The following is a 14,372-nucleotide window of genomic DNA, read 5'->3' on the forward strand; positions in this document are numbered from 1 at the left end:
TTTAAAAGAAAAAAAAAAAAAAAAAAAAAAAAAAAAAAGGAAAACACTGAATTTTGAGGATAAAATGGATTTCATAGGACCTTAAAATTTCTCAGTAAAATTTCTATGCTAATTTTAAATTTTACATTTTTAAATAAACTTCCATAATCCTCTGGGATCTTCTTTCACAAGAAGCTGGACAATCTGGCCATCCTGTAAACCACCAGCGGTCTGGTCTGGAGGTCTGTCTGAATGCAGGAAATTCTCACAGAACTCTGAAGGGTCAGGAGTGCCCAAATTTGGCAGAGCAGGGAAGGGGACCACAACACAGGAAATCCCTCATCCTGTCTTGCAAGTATCAATGAAACACACACACTTCAGTGTGCAATGAACACTGGTCAACAAGAGGACAGCATAGCCCTGTGTCAATAAATGAACACTCATACACCTGCATTATCATAGTCTGATTAAAAAAAAAGTAGCAGCAGTTTAAAAGAGAGCAAGAAAGCCAGAACGCATTATCTAGTCAAAGTGGATATTTTGGATGCTTTTTTTTTTTCATGGGATATACCCTGTCTGCAGCTGTGAGTTTTCGAACAACACACAAACCTTACGCTGATGTCAGAGGGTTTCCTGTCTGAGAAATGCAGCTGGACTATCAGCCTCGTAAAAAAAAATTTAAATAAAAAAAATGACAGGAAAGACAAAGACGGGGGCCAAACCAGAGTTTGTCAACATGAAACAAATACTCAAATTAGGGATGCACCGATACCACTTTTTCCAGTACTCGCCTGATACCGATACTTTTATTTTTGGTACTTGCCCATACCGAGTACCGATACCGATATTTTTATTGCATTTGTAAATGTTTTAAATATTGGATACAGAAACCAAAAGGGTATGTATAATGTTAGTTGGTTAACTTAATTTATCAAATGGATACAGTCAAACCAACATTTATTCAGACACCTTCAACATTTCTCCCATTATCACAGTTTATTCGCTATAGTTTAGAAAATGGTTATAAAATATGACAAGAACTCAGAGTTAAACTGTGTCAGAACAAATTCAGCTTGATAATGTCAGATAAATGTGATAGAAAGGTATGTAATAGATTACAATCAACCAAAAATTATTCAGACAGCTGTTAGTATGACAGTATTTACACAACTATGAATACTTTGTCGGGCAACCCTTAGCCTTAATGACAGCCTGTAGTCTCCTGGGCATGCTGTCACCCAGCTTCATGCAAACCTGAACCTCAATGTTTTTCCCAGACTCGGTCTGAATAATTTTTGGACCCAATTTTCTATCAATTTTACTGGTAGTCCACTGTATGAAGAATTTTTGGGTATGATTCGTCACAGTTTACTTTATTTTGCCATCCTCACTTACATTAATGACCAATAGTGTCCTGCACCCACTAGTAAAAAAATATCAAAAATTATATCTGGTCTCTGAATAATTTTTGGTTTCACTGTATATTTGTCACTGTACTGTTTCTTTGTTTGAATATGGCGCTTATCACATGCTGTGTGGTATCGGCGTTTGGTATCGGGGCATTTTAACGAGTACGAGTACAGGAGACCAGTATCGGGCCCGATACCGATACTGCATCCCTAAATCAAAATGCTCAATAAAATTAATTAGATATAACTTTGGCACTACCCTACAAATATTTACACTGAATATCCTGTTTCACTTGGAAATATGATGCAAAAGATGTAAAATAGACTCTGAATGCCACTTTAAGTTGACTGAAGAAAAAAGGAATTGAATTTGATCTAATTTACTTCAGTAATAAACATTTCATTCACACCCACAATCAAATCCTTAAAATTCCCACTGGATATTATTTTGTACTAATCTACACTTTCTGCACCTTTAAATGTAATGCAGCATGCGAGTTGGACTCTCCATCACGATGACGTCTGTGTTCAGTTAGTGACCCAGAATCCACCAAGAGAGAGTAGAAGGGAGTCTGGGAAGTCTGTTCATTTGGCCACATCACAAATACGAAATCTTTCTGAAGGAGAGGATACTACCGCGCCACATTAATGAATTAATGAATTATTATTATTAATTATTAAATCATATGGTACAGGCCTTACAATTTAGTACATGAATTTGACATTAACATTCAATTGTGTTTTTTCTCCCCAAATTTATTTTAGTAGATAGAAATGTATAATCACAAACCAGATTAAACTGATTGTGGAACATTTTATTGTTTGCCAGGCAAAAATCTGATCACTTAGACAAGTTATTACATACCCCACCTTTCAAAGGTTTAGGGATAGTGAGCCAAAAAAAAAAAAAAAACGGAAATACTTTTATTCAGCAATGAAGCATTACATTTATCAAAAGTGACAGTAAAGACATTTATAATTTTACAATATTTTTAAATAAATTATATTCATCAGGTTCCTGAAAAGCTTTATCACCGTTTCCACAAAGAAATTAAGCAGCTCAACTGTTTTCAACATTGATAATAATATGAAATATTTCTTAAGCAGCAAATAAGCATTATAGAAAGATTTCTGAAGGATCATGTGACACTGAAGACTGGAGTAATGATGCTGAAAATTCAGCTTTGATCACAGGAATAAATTATATTTTAAAATATATTAAAATAGAAAACAGTTATTTTAAATAGTAATAGTATTTCATAATATTACTGTTTTTTCTGTATTTTTGATCAAATAAATACAGCCTTGGTGACTAAGAGATTTCTTTCAAAAACATTAAAAAAATATCTTAATCTAATTATTCATGTCTGTAGCACAAATAGTGCACCCTAATGACTGTTTTCAAACAGGTTTCCCAAACACTCTACACATTAAACTGGGATAGAATAAAGTACTTTAGCATACAAAATGTTGCACACTTAAACTTGAAGCATGGGCCTCACATTTTACATTATTGTATGGGATTCAAAAAAGCCACCCAGTGCCTATTTTGAAAATGTAAACTAATAGCATGATTTGTGAAGAAGTTCCTGACTGAACACCAGAAGTGTTGCCTGTTTTTACAGCCTGACATGGGGGGACTTAATTTTCCCTCTTTTCCCACCCTGTCTCCTCGTGATTAAATCCCAGGCTTGCGTCACAGCAGGCTCGGGCAGCCACCCATGGCCCTCCACTGGATTAATTAAAAGCATTTATATTACAACCACTTCATGGGATGAGAACAATAAGCCAGTGTAAAAGAGCAATACGACATTGGGAGGTAGATCTATCCGTGCAGAGTGACTGCTTTCGTCTGTGTTAAGTTAATGGATGTAAGACAATCAAAACCACCAGTTACATTCACTGTTGTGTAACTTCCTGTCGAGATCCCAGGCTTTTTAAATAAAGTGCGATTATATATCACCAATTAAAGGTGATTTTAGTTGGCAAACTGCATTCTATAATGAATGCATGTTACACTGTTGGTTACTAGTTTTTACTTGACTTAAAGGTGCCATAGAATGCAAAAATCACTTTTATAAGGTGTGTGAAAAAAACCAGCCTATAATGGTAAAAATCCACCCACTCATTGTTTTATAATCCCAATAAATCTAAGTCTCTCTACACTAGCAGTTCCAGATTTCTCACTACTATGACGTCTAGGGCTGGGTATCGTTCAAAAAATTCTGATATCGATACCGGTTTCTGAACGATACTTTTTTCGATACCAATTTTATTAAATCAATTTTAACTAGATTACATTATCTAAAAAAAAAAAACTTTGGTTTTATTTTTCAGCTTGATGTTTATACAAACTCAAAGACTCCTGTGCCACTGCACAAAGGAACAAAATGTAACGAACACAATAAATCAGTGCAAACTAGTTTTAATAAAGCTCAAATAGTCTTCAGTTTACACATCTGTTAGGCTACATTTACACTAGTTAGTGTTCGTTTTAAAACGCATAGCACAGACAGAATCAAAATTTCTATTTATTTTCCACTGATTTACTGATGAGCAATGGGAAGTTATTACAAACACTCGATGGTGGTTTAAAGTGAGTTTTGAGTAAAAGCGGAATATAAATCGTATTTATTGTCTTATATAGCATGATGCTTATGACTGAATTACCGGTCTGTCGCTTGTCAGAGATAGTGGAAAGCTGGCTTGAAACGCAGTGGAAACGCCAGTACGACGAGGATCGTTTTCATTTTAAAACAAATGCACCAGTGTAAATGTAGACTTACATCTATGGGGGCTGGGACGCATTCGCACTACGGCCTCACGTGTGCGCCACATCTCTGAGTGTAACCGGTGTAAACTAGTAGGTGTGTTCGACTTGACGCGGACCGACTGTGCAGACCGATCAGTGTATTACAGTTACAGTACCACGAGCGCTTTTGAATCGCTCTCGCGGATGATCAATCTGCGCCGCACCTCTTCTAGTCGAACACCGGCTAGTGCTGCTGGCTTATTGGCTCACTGACGCTGATGAGATTATCTCCTTAGATATCGAAATTTGGTACCGAACGACGAGACGTTTTTCAATACTCGATGGTATCGAGGCAATTCGGTCGGTGCCTAAAAAATATCGAACTCGATACCCAGCCCTAATGACGTCATACTCTGAGGAAAGTCCCGCCCATTTGTGATGCTCTCTGCCCTATTAGCATATACACAGCCCTGAGTGAGAAGCAGCGGTCCGCCATTACGGTTTTCTTGCTGTAGCTGCTGGCGATACAATGTCAGTGCCAAAGAGCCATTAAAAGTGTTGTGTGTTGGGATGCACCAACGAACATAGGAGTCTCCATAGACCGCTGAGGACACGGTGGTTACATTTAATTTCCGAAGGAAAAAAATGGAAAAGTCCTATACGCTTGTGCTAACATTTTACGCCGGAGTGCCTCACAAACGAGGGTCAGTTCAGCGCTGGAGTTGTGCAAAGATTGCTTCTGAAAGAGGGATCGATACCAACGCTTTGTGCGCAAACGTCCAAACTCCAGAAAAAGTAAGCATCATGCGTCATATTTTGTTTTCCAAAAGAGCTTCTTGGCTCTCTGTAAGGCTAATGTTTCTAAAGTTACCATTGTCTCTGCCTGTTTTCACTAATACTGCCTTCACGTGCTATCAGAACGATCGTAAATAGGAATGTGGTAGTTAAAAATTGTATTTGGAAGCAATGTGAGGTCAGTAACACAGTCACCACCAGTTAGGGCTGTGCAAAAAATCAAATGCGATTTTCAAGCAAATCTCGTCAGTAAATCCGCTTCTGGCGATTAGTAGTAAATCTCCAGAACGTGCTTTCAGATGGAGCGGCAATTACTACACAGAGCCGTAGATCACTGACAAGCTACACAAAATCTCGTTCAAAAAAAGCGCAGGCATTCAAGCGGCTTTACTGACGAGATGCGCATGAAAATCGCATTCTATTTTTTGCACAGCCCTAACACCATCCGTAACACCCGCGAGCATGAGCACTTGAAGCTCCGCACTCTTCTGAAAAGTTAATTTTTATATTATTTTCATTTAAAGGGGACAAACACAAAAACAGCGCGTTTTGGCTCATACCCTAAAAGTGTCAATTTCAACAAGCTATAAAAAATTATCTGTGGGGTATTTTGAGATGAAACTTCACATTCACACTCTGGGGACATCAGAGAACAATTTAAAATATTATATCAATGCATTCTATGGCACCTTTAAGTAGCCAGACTATCTGACTTGTACATTTTTTGCCATTTCAGGCCACTCTTTTAATTTTGATGCACAATGAATATGAAAAAGTCTTTGGACAGTTCATGAACACAAAGTATGATCCAGAAACTAGAACGGTGTGTTTTATTTTTACTTTTGATTTGTTGTGATCCAATGATAGATGCTGGCTAATGTTTTAAAACTATATAACATCCTCTTTCACATCTGCCCTTGATTCAGACTGTTTTTCCTGAGTATATTTCGTTCTTCCATTAACACTGAAAATCTAGTATTAGCGATTATAGGACACAAGAGAGTCCTAGTGAATTGATATCCAAGCTGTTTTGACCACTAATGGTAAAAACACTGGAGTTCAGAATGATTCATCTTTACATGATGTTAACGGTTGATGGTTAATTAACTCTCCATCTCATCACTCTAACAAGCCTGAACCAGACGGGCTTCTCGAGACATTCTGTACGGTGACGCATTTGATGTGAGAGTCAGGGGCTGTCATGAGAACCGTCATCTTGGTTACTAAACCAAATGTATGGAACAATGGATTCATGAGGTGAAAAGTCAGTCTGAAGCACTGCAAATTCAGATTAAGGTTTGATATCTGAAATGTGGAGTGTGTTAGCTAAATACTTCACTTACTGCACCTCAGTCCACAACTAATGCACTGAACATAATTAAAAGCAGATGCAGAAGACGGAAACCACCAGTGTTTCCTCCAGAGTCGCTATTAAAGGGGTCATATGATGCGATTTCAATTTTTCCTTTCTCTTTGGAGTGTTACAAGCTCTTGGTGCATAAAGAAGATCTGTAAAGTTGCAAACACTAAAGTCTCAAAACCAAAGAGATATACTTTATAAAAGTTAAGAGTTAACCACGCCTACCTAAAACGGCTCGTTCTAACATGCCCCTACATACCTACGTCACGATCTGGGAATATTTGCAAAATGCCGCCCAAATGTTCACGCAAAGAAAGAAGGCGTAACTTTTATTCTCGCTGTAGTATTGTTGACGCTGCAGCCATGTCCTGAAGACACTGTGTGCTTGGTTGTGAAAGCGAAACTACTTTGTTTGGTCTTCCAAAAGAGGACGATATCCGCTTCGTCATGCCTGGAGCTGATCTGTGCTGGTCGCTGAGGAAATACATACACTTTCACCGTGGACAAAGCAGAGTCCAGCCCGCCTCAGCTCACTCTATCCCAGCCTCAGCCCACGCTAAGCCGGGGCTTCCCCACACGCTAGGCCACTGTGTTTTTCGTTGCCACTGATGATTCAAACGCGAATGTTTAGCAGTAGAGTAGCACTTGTTGTTTGTCATTTCTCCGATCACAAATGCAGACAGAGTTTTATGTTTACGCGGCGCGATGCAATGCAACGTGTAAAAAGACAGTATAAGTCATTATAATCAGTAATTGTGTCCCCACTGGATGCAACAAATGCCTCGTTTATAATGGGTTTTCATGTTTATGTCTCGTCGCTCCGGCCGGACACGGCATCAACAGTATGGTGAGGGGCATAACATTTCCGTCTCACGCTTGAGGTATTTGGCCAATCACAATGCACTGGATAGCTGGCCAATCACAGCACACCTTGCTTTTCCGACTGATGATCTTTGTAAAAATCGACACGTTTCAAAAAGGCGGGACATAGAGGAGAAACAATAATGTACAGTATGTGGAAAATAATGTGGTTTTTTTTACTTTAAACCGCATAAACACATTTCATGACACCAAATAAACAAAATAATGTTCTTTTTAGCAGCATCATATGACCCCTTTAAGGAAAGCCACTGCTTGAATCTGCAGCATCATGGCCAAAAGTTATATCATCAACTGAATCGGTCAGACAAACTCACTTCTTGACTGAATCGTCTCAGATTAGACACTGGCTCACTGAACCTCAGGTTATTGTCAGGCTTAAAAGACCACTAATGAGTTAGCAACAGGTTTGCAAGATATTAAAGAAAAATTATCTGTGATAACTTGTTAAACACTTGTACTGTGCTAAAACTCCTTTACCTAATTTGGCGTTTCTTGTCAAAAATGAGAGGCCTTTCCAATAAATATCTTGTTATGCGCTCACTGAACCTCAGGTTATTGTCAGGCTTAAAAGACCACTAATAAGTTAGCAACAGGTTTGCAAGATATTAAAGAAAAATTATCTGTGATAACTTGTTAAACACTTGTACTGTGCTAAAACTCCTTTACCTAATTTGGCGTTTCTTGTCAAAAATGAGAGGCCTTTCCAATAAATATCTTGTTATGCTATATAATGTCACCAAATCTTGGATTCAATCTTCTTTTCAACATGTTTTCTTTCAATTTTCTTTCCTACGATCAATCAGTTTCAAAAATACAAAATGTGTGCCAATTGAAAGAAAACAAGTTGATAAAAAGAATCTAATATTTGGTAGAGCATTTTTTTGTGTGTGTGGAGTTGTTATACTCTCTGTGTGCAAGTCAGCAGGTTTTAATCCAATGCAATAACATTAAGTAGCATTTTCAGAAGAAAAAAAAGAAAATTCTCTCCAATTCAAAATGAACATTAGTGTATTAAGTGTGTCATCATCATCATGTTAAGTTGAAATCAATCTCAATTAAAAATATACAGAACATAATATAACCAACAAACATGTATCACATTCTCTCTGGAGAAATTGCTGTAGCATTTCATAAGTAATGTCACAAATCTGATAGTCATTTTAATATGAAAACTAAAACTAGAAAATGTAAATACCATTAACTCTTTTCTCAACTTGGTAATATTTAGTTATATTAACCTTAGAACTTAACATCTAGGTAAACAAAAACACCTGAAACAGAGTTTACTGCTCTACCTTCCTCTTATTGTTTTTCCTCATGTAGCTTGCTTTCAAGACTAGTTTGCCATGAAGGCGTCATATCGTCTCATGTACTACACTCACACACACCCAGTAAGTTGCGTGACTATTCTCTGCTTATTTGCATCAACCTAAAACTTTGACTTTTCCTAACTTTTTAAAGTTTTGAAATAAGAATAACACAATTTGTACTTTTGTGACACATAGATCATTTGATATATTCTGCAGACTAAGTTAGCCATGTAAAATAAACTCTACATCATCTAAATGCATCAAATGATTGGCCAATTATACTACGAAAACATGTAGTAAGTAACAGGAAACCCCAACAGAGTTTTGTGGCATTTATTGGTAATTGTTTACCGTGTTGGTAGGTCTGGGGAGGGGGATCATGTAGGAAACACTGACAAATCACACAGAGTTCTAGTTCTCTTTGCGAACAGAACACAACTAAGGTAGGCAACAAGTTGTCAGAGCAACGCTAAACACTTCTAGCACAAGTGAGAGCACATCAGTAGGAGCTCTGGAGCGCACGGCTTAATAACTCCCCTGCTGCGAAAAACGAAACCAAAGTTATGTTTACTTGGCAACAGCTGAAATTTGCTGGCAGCTCCATGTTTGAGAGTGTACCGTTTGTTACGTAACGGATGTGGGATGTTCTTACAGTTATCTGAGAAGAAACCGAATTAGGTTTATGCAAGTTGTAAATTCACATCTGTGCATGCACATCTTCAAAGTTGATTGGTCAAAAATTAAGACTGAACTGCAATATAACAATTTAACAATGAATAAATTAACTCATATTTCTGTTTTACTTTAGATCTGAGAAGATACACTAAGGCCTTACTGTATGGTTTATTATTTATTTGTTATCTTAAAACCGTAATTTAGTTTCCTAATTACATGTTCTTGGAAACTGTTTAAGGAATGTAAGCAGAAATCAATCCACTTCCAATTTGGTACAAATTTCCCCAACTAGCTCTCTTTGGATGGGCAGATGACCAATAATTAAGTGCACAATGGAAGTCCATCATTCCACGTGACGAATAAAGTGCCAGTCGGCCGGAGAGTGTGTTTGATTGATTTGCGTGATGTTATTTTTTTGTGTGAAATTGGACGTGCCCACAGTTCAATACATCTGCGTGTGCCGAACGCATGCGCACTCGCAAGAATACTTGCTTCAGTGAGCTAAGAGAGTTCTCACACACAAATCAACACCAGACAAACCACCTGGACCACCAAACCCACTTCAGCTTTTGAGTCAGCAACTAAAACTGAGAATAACTGCGCAAAACCGTCAACTGTAGATATCACAAGTCTTTTGCTTATGCACAATGCATTGTGCACAAGAATGTACGCATGCAATGCCAATATGAGTTAACATTGATGATATTTCTAGTCTGTCTGATTTAAGCTATACTGGGATTTCAAGGCTATTTTAATTGTTATGCATGTTAAATGTTCTGCACCACAAAAGTTGCATCTAATAAGCCCATAAATGAGGAACATCTGGAACATCTAAATAACCTGTGGCTAAATGTAAGTTGGCATACACCCTGGCACACTGTGTGTGGCTAACAACTGTTTATCAAACAGATAATTACATGACCCGAATCCGGTTTGGGTCAAGTGCTGGCTGATGCTCATCAACTTTGGCACATACTTCAAAGCTGGAGATAAAGCATGTTTATTAATTTTCATTCTGCAGGGGATGGTAACTATCAAAGTCCCAAACCTAGGGAGAATACACAAAGATTTTTCGGAAACGATTAGGCTTAAAGAGCTCTGTGACCCCTGCCATCGCCTAGAACCACCTTTGGCGCTTTAGAAAGGAGCTCCATGTGACTTTCCTTTCATGTAAGAAGTTAGTGCCTGGTCATAGTCATCCAGCTTGGCAGATGTGATCTAAATTTCCCTGACACCCCACAACCTCGCGGTCAAGTTTTATAGACCACAGCCCAGGGCAAGTAAAATTCCCAAGGAATTGAACAAAAGGGGAGCCCCATATAGCTGAAGCCGCACTGCAAAAAGAGCAGTCGGCTGACATCTCAAGGAATCCTGTACATTACTGAGAGTGCAGAAACAGCTCTTTCTGGCACATGGACTGAAGGTCATGTGGAAGTATTTATTTGAGGCTCGGGACCCTCTTGGGGAAAGCTCTGCAGAATTCTTGGTCCTGAGAATTTGCTGGTCTTTCTTTTACCACATAAGAGATCCACTGCCGAGGATGAAAAACACAATGTGCAAAGCAGACAAAAATACCACATGCATCGCTCACGGGCTGGGAGTGTTGTGATGTACTTCTGAAGAAAACAGCTGATTTACTTCTGTAAAAACAGCTTTGCCACCAGTCTTTAAGGTAAAACATGTGAGAGAGGGCATGACGAATGAAAAGGATCTTGAAAAGTCATTTTAAATTGAAACACTATTTTATAAACACAAAAACTCGAAAGTTTAAATTAGGGCTGTGCAATTAATCACATGCAATTGTAAAGCGCATCTCGTCAGTAAAGCCGGTTCTGTGATTGGTAGTAAATCGCCATCACCTGCTTTCAGATGGAGCGGCATTTAATACACAGAGCCGTAGTTCACTGACAAGCCAGGCAATATTGTGAATGCGATTCATCTGCGATTATGAACGCGATATTGCCTAATTGTCAGTGAACTACGGCTCTGTGTATTAAATGCCGCTCCATCTGAAAGCAGGTAATGGAGATTTATTACTAATCACGGAACCGGCTTTACTGACGAGATGCGCATTACAATCACATGCGATTAATTGCACAGCCCTAGTTTAAATGTATACATATATATATAAATCAAATATTGTAAAGAAACACCCCACCCGAATTGAAATGACACATATTCCCATTCTAAAAATGCAACCATAGACGTTAAATGTGTAAGATGACCTCTGTAAATGAAGTATGTCTAGCAATCTGAATTGTGAATGACCTGAAGGGTGTCTTTACTTTACCCATCAATCATGTCAGCTTGACCCAACACAAACACACTGGCAATGCATACCAAAAAAATGTCATCACTCAATAAAATAAGGAATTAGCTTGTCACTCTAAAGTAAAAGAGACTTATGTAACCGGCACAAATCCTAAAATATGAATCTATGATGTGGGTGACTTGGCTGAAATACACAGGTTCCTAACCAGATGCTGCTAAGGATAAAAATACGTTATTCTTCAAGATTATTCCATTTACAATTATGCTAAAATACATCAGATTTATTATGATGAAAAAAAAAATGTATATGAACAATTCTTTTCAGTTTTGGTACATTTTTTTTTCCTCACATGTACTTTAAACTGTAGCTTCCCATCTAGAGATTTAACGAAACAGAGACATGGACAGAAAATGACAAGATGTCGCCCTAAACCGTGGAACTGGCCTATAAACTGATAATACATCATAATTTAACCTCGTTTAATAGGAAAACAGTGTATAGTGTTTGTTATTTTAGTAAAAATCCTGTAACATTTGGTTTATCCCGGTCCCCCCGGACAACATATACCACAAAATGCCACGTTAAACACGTTCAAAACACAGACAGATATTTACGCAAATCATACTTTACATCTACTCTAATTCAAGTAAAATAACCGAAAACTAGACTGATAACAATGCCAACCATGATTTCCGACAGAAGCCGGTTTGGGCAACACCCTCAGCCACACAATCCGCTTAAATGCTCATCATACACGGCTCTCTGGTCCTTTACCAAGTCTATTTTTCATCAGTGTTGGCTATCTAATAAGGCTTTATTAAAATAGATCGCAAAAGACTGCGCCTTCATTTTACTTACCGAAAGGTTCCCGCAAATAATCTACAGCGTGCCTGAGTGACTCAAGCCTCGCCATGCGATCGTAGTGATGTCTAGTTCGCGAGCGAATCGTTCTGTTCGACAGGTTCTTTTCCATGAATCAAACGAACCGATTCGAAAATCCAAATGATTCAATTTGCTTGAGTTCCCCTAAACCTTGATAACGTTTGATTCATCAAATGCATGAACGAACCAGTGTGACTTAAACTTTTATTGTAAGATGTGTTGCATAAAATTGGGCGAAAATAGCTACTCTTAATAATAGCTAAAAAATGTTACAAGATACATATTAGGCTACTTACTGTGCCACTTGAGTTTTATGTTGGTGTAGCTAGTCTATCGATTTATCCTTGAACGAATATCCAATGTCTTGACAATAAAGTTTGCAATTGTATTCATAATTATTTTGGAGAAAACAAACAATTTTTTTGACAGAATTTGAATTGGCTGTCAGGTGCAGTAGCCTATTTTATTAAGTCTATAGTGAATTTATAGGCTACACTTTATATTGTGTGAGACAATAGTGCAAATAAAAATAAACATTTTATAATATTTTATTTTACTAACCTTTAATAAACTTTTCTTATTATTGGATTGTTATGTATCGTGCTCCAATTAACAGAAAACACAGTGAAATGTAAACACTAAGCCATTGCCTAAATGGTGTCACATAGCTAAAATATGACAAAGAGGAATCACCTGAACTTAATATGAAAACATTCAAAAAAACTTGTGTGAATTCCCCTTTCCTAACATGTCTCAACGTGTTCTACTTGATTCTGTTGTTGTATCGGACTTAAAATGAATTAATCAAAAAGTGTTCAAATGAATCGATTCCGTAAAATGAATCAAACTGCCTAGCACCTTCTCGATTATTTGCTCCTCCCACAATCTCATTCTGCTTCATGACCCGCCACATGATGACAGTGCCAAAGAGGGCCAGGGTAACATCTAAAGCGGGATTTCAAATCTTTGTCACACGAATCATTGTTTGACATTTCTAAATATTAATGCGTTTATAATGCTAGTGGTTTTATCAGATGCCTTATCTTTTAAAATGCTGTCTAATCGCTCTCGCTGTACTTGTGTTTTATTAGGAGACGCACAACAGTTCTTCTGTGGCTTTATAGGTAATATTTTCACCTACACAATTTAGCAAAATCAGACAATATTGTGTCTAATTATATATTCCTCAATATTAAATTCTTCTTATTGAATTGTTGTAAATAAATATCACATTTGCAGCTGGTCAGTGTTCAAAAAATGCTGGGAAATCACTTCATGTAGCCCTACAAGAGTGATTACTGATCAACTGTCTGAAAAAAAGACACCCACTGACTTTCAAAGCTGCTAACGACTTTCTACTTCAAGGACCTTGATAGAAATGTAGTGGAGTGAAAAGTACAATATTTGTCTTTCAAATGTAGTGAAGTTAATGTCATAAGTTTCCAGAAAAAGTTATACTCCAGTAAAGTACTGCTACTCAAAAAGTGTACTTAAGTACAATACTCAAGTAAATATATTTGTATTTGTACTTGAACTTGTAGTTACTGTCCGCCTCTGCTCATGACTAAAACCACAGGAATGCTGGGAATTCACAGTTTTGATCCAGATTGAATCAAACTGGTCTGCTTTGTTTGCCAAGAAAGAACTCTCATTGTTTAAGCCTTGAGTTTAGACATTTTTTTTTATCAATGTATGGACCTCTTTTTTATTTATTTATGTAATATAAAAAAAATAGTACATATAAATACAACAATTTAATACAATATGGATTTATTGGTTTATTTCAATGATATTAATAATTGTTTAATAAACATTTATTTGGATTTATTTATTTTATGTTTAGGCCTACTCTTACATTTATTCTCCATCTTCAAATTATAGCATATCAAACTTGTAAATTACAATATTAAATATATAAAGCCAATGGGACTGTGATGCCCGCCCACATGTTAACACCTCCATAAGCCAAGGGCAGGCTGTATCAAACTATATGAAAACCTTTTATAGCTCTGTGTGAGACGATGAAAACATTGCTCATCAAAAAGCTGTATGATAT

General features: G+C 37.3%; 1 protein-coding gene across 1 annotated transcript in view; it reads right to left on the minus strand.

Moving 5' to 3' along the window:
• Window positions 1-12,388, minus strand: part of LOC107571462 (protein tyrosine phosphatase type IVA 3-like) — a 35,864-nt gene extending 23,476 nt beyond the window's left edge. Inside the window, exon 1 of the mRNA XM_016257787.1 lies at window positions 12,293-12,388. The gene's annotated coding sequence lies outside the window, so the exon portion shown is untranslated. The remainder of the gene's footprint in view (window positions 1-12,292) is intronic.
• Window positions 12,389-14,372: the final 1,984 nt, after the last annotated feature.

Source organism: Sinocyclocheilus grahami, unplaced genomic scaffold (assembly GCF_001515645.1).
Source record: "Sinocyclocheilus grahami isolate Dianchi unplaced genomic scaffold, SAMN03320097.WGS_v1.1 scaffold1597.1, whole genome shotgun sequence".
NCBI lineage: Eukaryota > Metazoa > Chordata > Actinopteri > Cypriniformes > Cyprinidae > Sinocyclocheilus > Sinocyclocheilus grahami.